Below are 8,307 nucleotides of genomic sequence, written 5' to 3' on the forward strand. Positions count from 1 at the left end.
TGTCTGTTGCTGAGTGGATGATGGAAAAGGCTTGCTATTGCTAAACCTGTATCTTCCACCATTATTAAAGCCTTGTTAAGGCTTTTGTTGATCCTTCCACGAGAGATTTGGATGATTTCTCCATGATGGATTGTAGGTGTTTCCATAAGGTTCACCTAAGTAATTCACCTCTGCTATTGCAGGGTTCTCAGGATCATAAGCTTTTTCTTCGGAAGACGCCTCTTGAGTACTATTGGATGCAGCTTGCATTCCATTCAGACTTTGAGAAATCATATTGACTTGCTGAGTCAATATTTTATTCTGAGCCAATATGGCATTCAGAGTATCAATTTCAAGAACTCCCTTCTTCATAGGCGTCCCATTACTCACAGGATTCCTCTCAGAAGTGTACATGAACTGGTTATTAGTAACCATGTCAATGAGTTCTTGAGCTTCTGCAGGCGTTTTCTTTAGGTGAATGGATCCACCTGCAGGGGTATCCAATGACATTTTAGCTAATTCAGACAGACCATCATAGAATATATCCAGGATGGTCCATTCTGAAAGCATGTCAGAAGGACACTTTTTGGTCAGTTCTTTGTATCTCTCCCAAGCTTCATAGATGGATTCACCTTCTTTCTGTCTGAAGGTTTGAACATCCACTCTAAGCTTGCTTAGCTTTTGAGGAGGAAAGAACTTGGATAAGAAAGCCTTGACCAGCTTATCCCAAGAGTTCAGGCTATCCTTAGGTTGAGAGTCCAACCATACTCTAGCTCTGTCTCTTACAGCAAAAGGGAAAAGCATGAGCCTGTAGACTTCAGGATCTACTCCATTAGTCTTAACAGTATCACATATCTGCAAGAATTTAGTTAAGAACTGAAAAGGATCTTCAGATGGAAGTCCATGAAACTTGCAGTTCTGCTGCATCAGAGAAACTAGCTGAGGTTTCAGCTCAAAATTGTTTGCTCCAATAGCAGGAATGGAGATGCTTCTTCCATGTAAATTGGAATTTGGTGCAGTAAAGTCACCAAGCATCCTCCTTGCATTATTATTGTTGGGTTCGGTTGCCATCTCCTTTACTTGTTTGAAATTTTCAATAAGGTTGTCTCTGGATTGTTGTAATTTAGCTTCTCTTAGTTTCCTCTTTAGAGTCCTTTCAGGTTCTGGATCAGCTTCAACAAGAATACCTTTTTCCTTGTTCTTGCTCATAAGAAAGAGAAGAGAACAAGAAAAGAAGAGGAATCCTCTATGTCACAGTAAAGAGGTTCCTTATTGTTAGTAGAAGAAGAAAAGGAATAGGGGTTAAGAAGAATGAAGAATCCAAACACAAAGGTAAGGATAGGAGCAGTGATGTGAGATGAAGAGAAGTGTTAGTAGATGAATAGATAATTAGAAGGAGATGAGGGAGAAGGATTTTCGAAAATAGTTTTTTTGAAAAAGGGTTAGTGATTTTCGAAAATAGTTTTTGAAAAAGGTTGGTAGTTTTCGAAAATTAAAATCAAAAATTAAAATAATTAGTTAATTAAAAAGAAATTTTGAAAAAGAAGGGAGATATTTCCGAAAATTAGAGAGAGAGAGTTAGTTAGGTGGTTTTGAAAAAGATAAGAGACAAACAAAAAGTTAGTTAGTTAGTTGAAACAAATTTTGAAAAGATAAGAAGTTAGGAAGTTAGAAAAGATATTTTGAAATCAAATTTTTGAAAAAGATAAGATAAGAAGATATTTTTAAAAAGATATGATTGAAATTAGTTTTTGAAAAAGATTTGATTTTTAAAATCACAATTAATGACTTGATTCACAGGAAATCACAAGATATGATTCTAGAACTTAAAAGTTTGAATCTTTCTTAACAAGCAAGTAACAAACTTGAAATTTTTGAATCAAAACATTAATTGATGATGTTATTTTCGAAAATTATGATATAAAATTAAGAAAAAGATTTTTGAAAACTATTTTTAAAATTTTCGAAAATAACTAAGAAAAATGGAAAAGATTTGATTTTTGAAAAAGATTTTGAAAAAAGATAAGATTTTTAAATTGAAAATTTGATTTGACTCATAAAAACAACTGGATTTTAAAAATTTTTGAAAAAGTCAAATCTAATTTTCGAAATTTTGAGAGAGAAAAAGGGAAAGATATATATATATATATATTTGATTTTTTATGATGAGAGAGAAAAACAACAAAAAATGATGCAATGCATGAAAATTTTGGATCAAAACAATGAATGCATGCAAGAATGCTATGAGTGTCAAGATGAACACCAAGAACACTTTGAAGATCATGATGAACATCAAGAACATATTTTTGAAAAATTTTTAACGCAAAGAAAACATGCAAGACACCAAACTTAGAAATCTTTAATGCTTAGGCACTAAGAATTCAAGAATGCATATGAAAAACACTTTACAACACAAAACAAGAAAACATCAAGATCAAACAAGAAGACTTACCAAGAACAACTTGAAGATCATGAAGAACACTATGAATGCATGAATTTTTTCGAAAATTTTATGCAAACTTTAAAACATGCAGTTGACACCAAACTTAAAATCTGACTCAAGACTCAACCAAGAAACACAAAATATTTTTGAATTTTTTTTTATTTTATGATTTTTTTTGTATTTTCTTTTAATTTTTTCGAAAATCATTTTGAAAAAGAAAAATAAGGATTCCAAAATTTTTAATATGAATTCCAGGAATCTTATGCTCTTTAGTCTAAAGCTCCAATCAAAGGGTCAGGCATGGCTTAATAGCCAGCCAAGCTTTAGTAAAAATATGAGTGTAATTCATTCAATTTTAAGCCAAAACCTCAGTCCAAAAGAATTTAGACATGGCATTACAGCCAGCCAGGCTTTAGCATGCTTCATGAAACACTAGAATTCATTCTTAAAAATTCTGAAGAAAAATATATTTTTGAAAATATTTTTATTTTTTTCGAAAACAAAAGAAAAATTTTTGAAAGATTTTTGAAAACTTTTTGAAAACAAAATAAGAAGAAAATTACCTAATCTGAGCAACAGGATGAACCGTTAGTTGTCCAAACTCGAACAATCCCCGGCAACGGCGCCAAAAACTTGGTGCACAAAATTGTGATCTCTGGTAATGGCTCCAAAAACTTGGTGCTCTAATCTCAATTTATAATTTGTCACAACTTCGATACAACTAACCAGAAATTGCACTGGGTCGTCCAAGTAATAAACCTTACGTGAGTAAGGGTCGATCCCACGGAGATTGTTGGTATGAAGCAAGCTATGGTCACCTTGTAAATCTCAGTCAGGCGGATAGAAAACAGTTATGGAGTTTTCGAAATTAAGTAATAAAATAAGGATAGAAACACTTATGTAATTCATTGGTGAGAGTTTCAGATAAGCGTATAGAGATGCTTTCGTTCCTCTGAACCTCTGCTTTCCTGCTATCTTCATCCAATCAGTCTTACTCCTTTATATGGCTGGCTTTATGTAAGGGCATCACCCTTGTCAATGGCTACATCCCATCCTCTTGTGAAAATGGTCCAAATGCTCTGTCACAGCACGGCTAATCATCTGAGGTTCTCGATCATGCTGGAATAGGATTCACCCTCCTTTTGCGTCTGTCACTACGCCCAGCAATCGCGAGTTTGAAGTTCGTCACAGTCATTCAATCCCAGAATCCTACTCAGAATACCACAGACAAGGTTTAAACTTTCCGGATTCTCATGAATGCCGCCATCAATCTAGCTTACACCACGAAGATTCTGATTAAGAGATCCAAGAGATACTCATTCAATCTAAGGTAGAACGGAAGTGGTTGTCAGGCACGCATTCATAGGGAATGATGATGATTGTCACATTCATCACATTTAGATTGAAGTGCGAATGAATATCTTAGAAGCGGAATAAGTTGAATTGACTAGAAAACAGTAGTACTTTGCATTAATCTTTGAGGAATAGCAGAACTCCACACCTTAATCTATGGAGTGCAGAAACTCTACCATTTGAAAATACATAAGTGATAATGGTTCAGGCATGGCCGAATGGCCAGCCTCCAAAACATGATCAATATGATCCAAAGATGGTTCAAAAGATCATAAGATGTCTAATACAATAGTAAAAAGTCCTATTTATAATAAACTAGCTACTAGGGTTTACAGAAGTAAGTAGTTGATGCATAAATCCACTTTCGGGGCCCACTTGGTGTGTGCTTGGGCTCAGCTTGAATGTTACATGTGCAGGGGCTTTTTCTGGAGTTGAATGCTAGCTTTTGTGCCATTTTGGGCGTTGAACTCCACTTTGCAACTTGTTTCTGGCGCTGGACGCCAGAATTGGGCAGAGAGCTGGCGTTGAACACCAGTTTGTGTCATCTAAACTTGGGCAAAGTATGGACTATTATATATTTCTGGAAAGCCCTGGATGTCTACTTTTTAACGCAGTTGGAAGCGCGCCATTTTGAGTTCTGTAGCTCCAGAAAATTTACTTTGAGTGCAGGGAGGTCAGAATCCAACAGCATCAGCAGTCCTTCTTCAACCTCTGAATCTGATTTTTGCTCAAGTCCCTCAATTTCAGCCAGAAAATACCTGAAATCACAGAAAAACACACAAACTCATAGTAAAGTCCAGAAATGTGAATTTAACATAAAAACTAATGAAAACATCCTTAAAAGTAACTAGATTCTACTAAAAACATACTAAAAACAATGCCAAAAAGCGTATAAATTATCCGCTCATCAGTATTCAATGAGAAGATGGGTGCAAGAACAAGGTTTGGGATCCCAGAATTCATTTCAACAATCAAAACTTTTGGGGCCTTGTCATCTACCTAAGCTTACTTGAAGGCCATGTGCGCATAATTTGGGATCCCGGTGGACATTGGAGATGCAAAAAATAGTGGGGATTCAAGGATGAATTCAAGCATAAACCACCCTAGCAAGGACCTCCACCAAATGTCTAACTTAAGGACTTAAACTAAAAGTGCTAGGTGGGAGACACCCCACCATGGTAAACTCTTTTCATTTTCTCTTTTGTAAATATTGGTAGAATAGATTTGATTTCATATTTTGTTTAGTTTGTTGAGTATATTTGGTAGTATAATATGTTAAATAAGGTTTTAGGGTGTTTTGGTAGCTGTTTGGAGGTTTAGAATGCTTGGATTGGTGAAAAAACATAGAAAAATTTTGAAAAACAGACAAGGGCATTAAGTTGATGCTTACTCCAATATCACATAATGCTTTCTCAAAGGTTGTGCTCCCAATGGTGCATGGAATTTGGAAGCTCCCTGGATCCGGCATCTTCATTGACAAGTTATTCTGAATGATGGCACTGCATTCTTTAGTCAGGACCACTGTCTCATCTCCCTTTAAAGGCTTCTTCTTTGACAACAACTCTTTCATGAATTTGACATAGAAAGGCATTTGCTCCAAAACCTTAGCAAAAGGAATATTGATTTGCAACTTTCTGAAGACTTCCAAGAACTTTGAAAACTGCTTGTCCTTGGTCTCCTTCTGAAGTCTCTGAGGATATGGCATTTTAGGTTTGTACTCAGGAGCTTTTGGTAGTGTAGGATAAGTATCAAGAGAGTCTGGGAATGGGTTGTCTGCACGCTTTGGAGGGACGTGCTCTACTTCTTCCTTCTTCTCATCTGAAGCTTCTTTTTCAACTAACTCTTCATTGACCTTGGTCTCAGAGCCAGCTACTTTACCACTTCTCAATTGAATAACCTTGCAATCTTTTTTTTCAACTGGCTCCTTATTAACTTGTGCTTCTGTACTTGCCACTTGTCCACTTATCAAGGTGATAGCCTTGCATTCCTCTCTTGGATTTGGAATTGTGTTACTAGGAAGGCTATTAGTGGTCCTCTGATCAATTTCATTAATTTTTGTGGCTAGTTGATCCATCAGAATCTCCAAGTTCTTGATGGATGCTCTGGTTTCCTGTCTGAAACTTGCCAATATTGCTTCCAAGTCATTGTTCTGTTGGGGCTGAGAAGTTGCTTGCTGAGATGACTGAAACTGGTGGTTATTAAAATTTTTTTTGTTGAAAACCACCTTGAGAATTATTATTAAAATTCTGTGGCCTCTAAGGTTATTCTATCCACCCAAAATTTGGGTGACTTCTCCACCCCTGATTGTAGGTTTGAGAATAGGGATCATTATTGGGGTTTCTAGGAGCACTCCCCATGTAATTGACCTGTTCAGAAGAGGATTGAGCATAACCATAATTATCATTTTGCACAAAATTACCTGTCATGTCATAAGAGACCTCTTGAGGTAGATTTTGGGTGTTGATAGCTGAGAGTTGTGATGACAAATCATCTTAGCCTAGTTTCACTAGCCTTTTTCTTTTGTTTTCAATTGATTTATGCACTTTCTTGAGCCATAAGCAAGTCAATTGGGTAGATTTTCATGCTTCCTTTGATTTAATCAACCATAGATGAATTAATGCAATTTCATGAGGTTTTATGCTATAATTGTCACATATTATGAAAGAATGAATATCTCATGATTTTGAGCATAGCTTTGATGTGTTTGGTTTATTAATGATAGGTGAAGAAAGCTTGGAGAAAGGTTGAAGCAAGAAGGAATGGCTAGGAGGAAGAGAGGACAAAAAGTTTGAGCAAAAGTTTGCCTCAAACTTTAGCTCAAACTTTTGGAATAAGTGAAAACGAACCAGGGAGCAAAAAGCTTGATCAAAAGTTTGCCTCAAACTTTTGTGCAAACTTTTAGGCAAAAAGCTTGAGCAAAAGTTTGCCTCAAACTTTTTGGCAAACTTTTGGCATCACAAATCAACACCCTGGAGAGCAAAAGTTTGCACCAACGTTTGCCTCAAACTTTTTGGCAAACGTTGGCGCCATGAGTGTGCAAGGGTAGGCCAACGTTTGAGCAAAAGTTTGACCCCAAACTTTAGCTCAAACGTTGGTAGCAGCAAAATGGGGGTGGCTGATGTGAAAAGTTTGAGTAAAAGTTTGCCTCAAACTTTTACTCAAACTTTTACTCAAGCTTTCATGATTCCAAACCCGGTTCACTTCGGTTCTTCTCCAAACTCCAACAGCAATCAACCAAGGCCTCTATCAACCCAATTCCATCAAGATCAAAGGCCCAATTGAAGGCTTGAAGACCATTTGAAGAAAGTGTATAAATAGCATAGAATTTAAGTTTTCGGGGAGCTTTCCTTTTAGTTTTCATAGAGAGTTTTCGGAGAGCTTTTGGTGTGGAGTGAATTTTAATTTCTAAGTCTCGGGGAAGGAGAATTGAATTCCCTTCCTCTTAGTTTTCTTTGTTTCAATTTCAATTACAATTGTCTTGGATCTTGGGTTGGAGAATTGAAGGAATTCTGTTTCAATCTCATCCTGAGACCTCTCTGTTTCTTTACTGCACAATTGAATTTAAATTTCTGTTAATTGCTTCTTCATCTACTTTCTCTACAATTTACATTTCCTTTGCAATTGTTCTTGTTGGATCTAGGAAGGCATTGAGATCTAGACTTGGTTATCTAGTCTCTTGGGTCCTGAGATCTGAATTATCATTTTACATTCTCTGTTTACTGCTTTCAAGCTCATTTACATTTCTGTTTCAAGATCCACTTCAATCCAATTCATCTTCCACTCTTATGTTTGTTGAATTTTACTTTGCCTTGTTTAATTTCTGCAAATCCAATTCCCAATTCCCTTTACAATTCAAGCCATTTACATTTCTTGCACTTTAAGATTCTGCAATTTACATTTCTTGCATTCTAAGTTTCTGCCATTTAATTTCTTGTTCTTTAAGATTCAGCACTTTAAATTTTAGTTCTCTTTAATTTCATGCAATTTACCCATTCCCTTTACTTTCTATGCAATTTAAATTCTGCAAATCACAAATCTCTCAACCAAATCTTGATTCGCTTGACTAAATCAACCACTAAACTAAAATTGCTCAATCCTTCAATCCCTGTGGGATCGACCTCACTCCCGTGAGTTATTATTACTTGATGTGACCCGGTGCACTTGCCGGTGAGTTTTGTGTCGGATCGTTTTCCGCACATCAAGTTTTTGGCACCGTTGCCGGGGATTGATTAGATTGACAATGATTAAGTGAGGTGGTAGTTTAGATCAAGCACTTTTTCTTTAATTTTGACTAACCCACTAACTGTTCGAGACTTTGTCTCTACTAACTCTAACTGCACTCAAGTTACAGAGTGCTCTGTTTTAGTTTCTGGTTCTATTTGTGTTTCTGATTTTGTGATAGGAGGAAAGAGCGATGAATCCACACCTTTTGATCCTGAAATATTTTGGAGGTTGAGGAAAGAGGCAAGAGATAGAGGGGAGAAATGCTGGGATTCAAAAAAATCCCCACTGAGAGTTTCTCACCAGGGGAT

At 36.2% G+C, this 8,307-nt stretch overlaps 1 non-coding gene across 1 annotated transcript; it reads left to right on the forward strand.

The window, feature by feature from the left end:
* The first annotated feature begins 543 nt into the window (after positions 1 to 543).
* LOC148567347 (small nucleolar RNA R71) lies at positions 544 to 651 on the forward strand. Its single transcript, XR_015882877.1, has one exon. It is a non-coding gene; the product is annotated as a small nucleolar RNA R71 (small nucleolar RNA).
* Positions 652 to 8,307: the final 7,656 nt, after the last annotated feature.

This window comes from Arachis ipaensis, chromosome B4, assembly GCF_059453495.1.
Source record: "Arachis ipaensis isolate K30076 ecotype BB chromosome B4, ASM5945349v1, whole genome shotgun sequence".
In the NCBI taxonomy this organism is placed as follows: domain Eukaryota; kingdom Viridiplantae; phylum Streptophyta; class Magnoliopsida; order Fabales; family Fabaceae; genus Arachis; species Arachis ipaensis.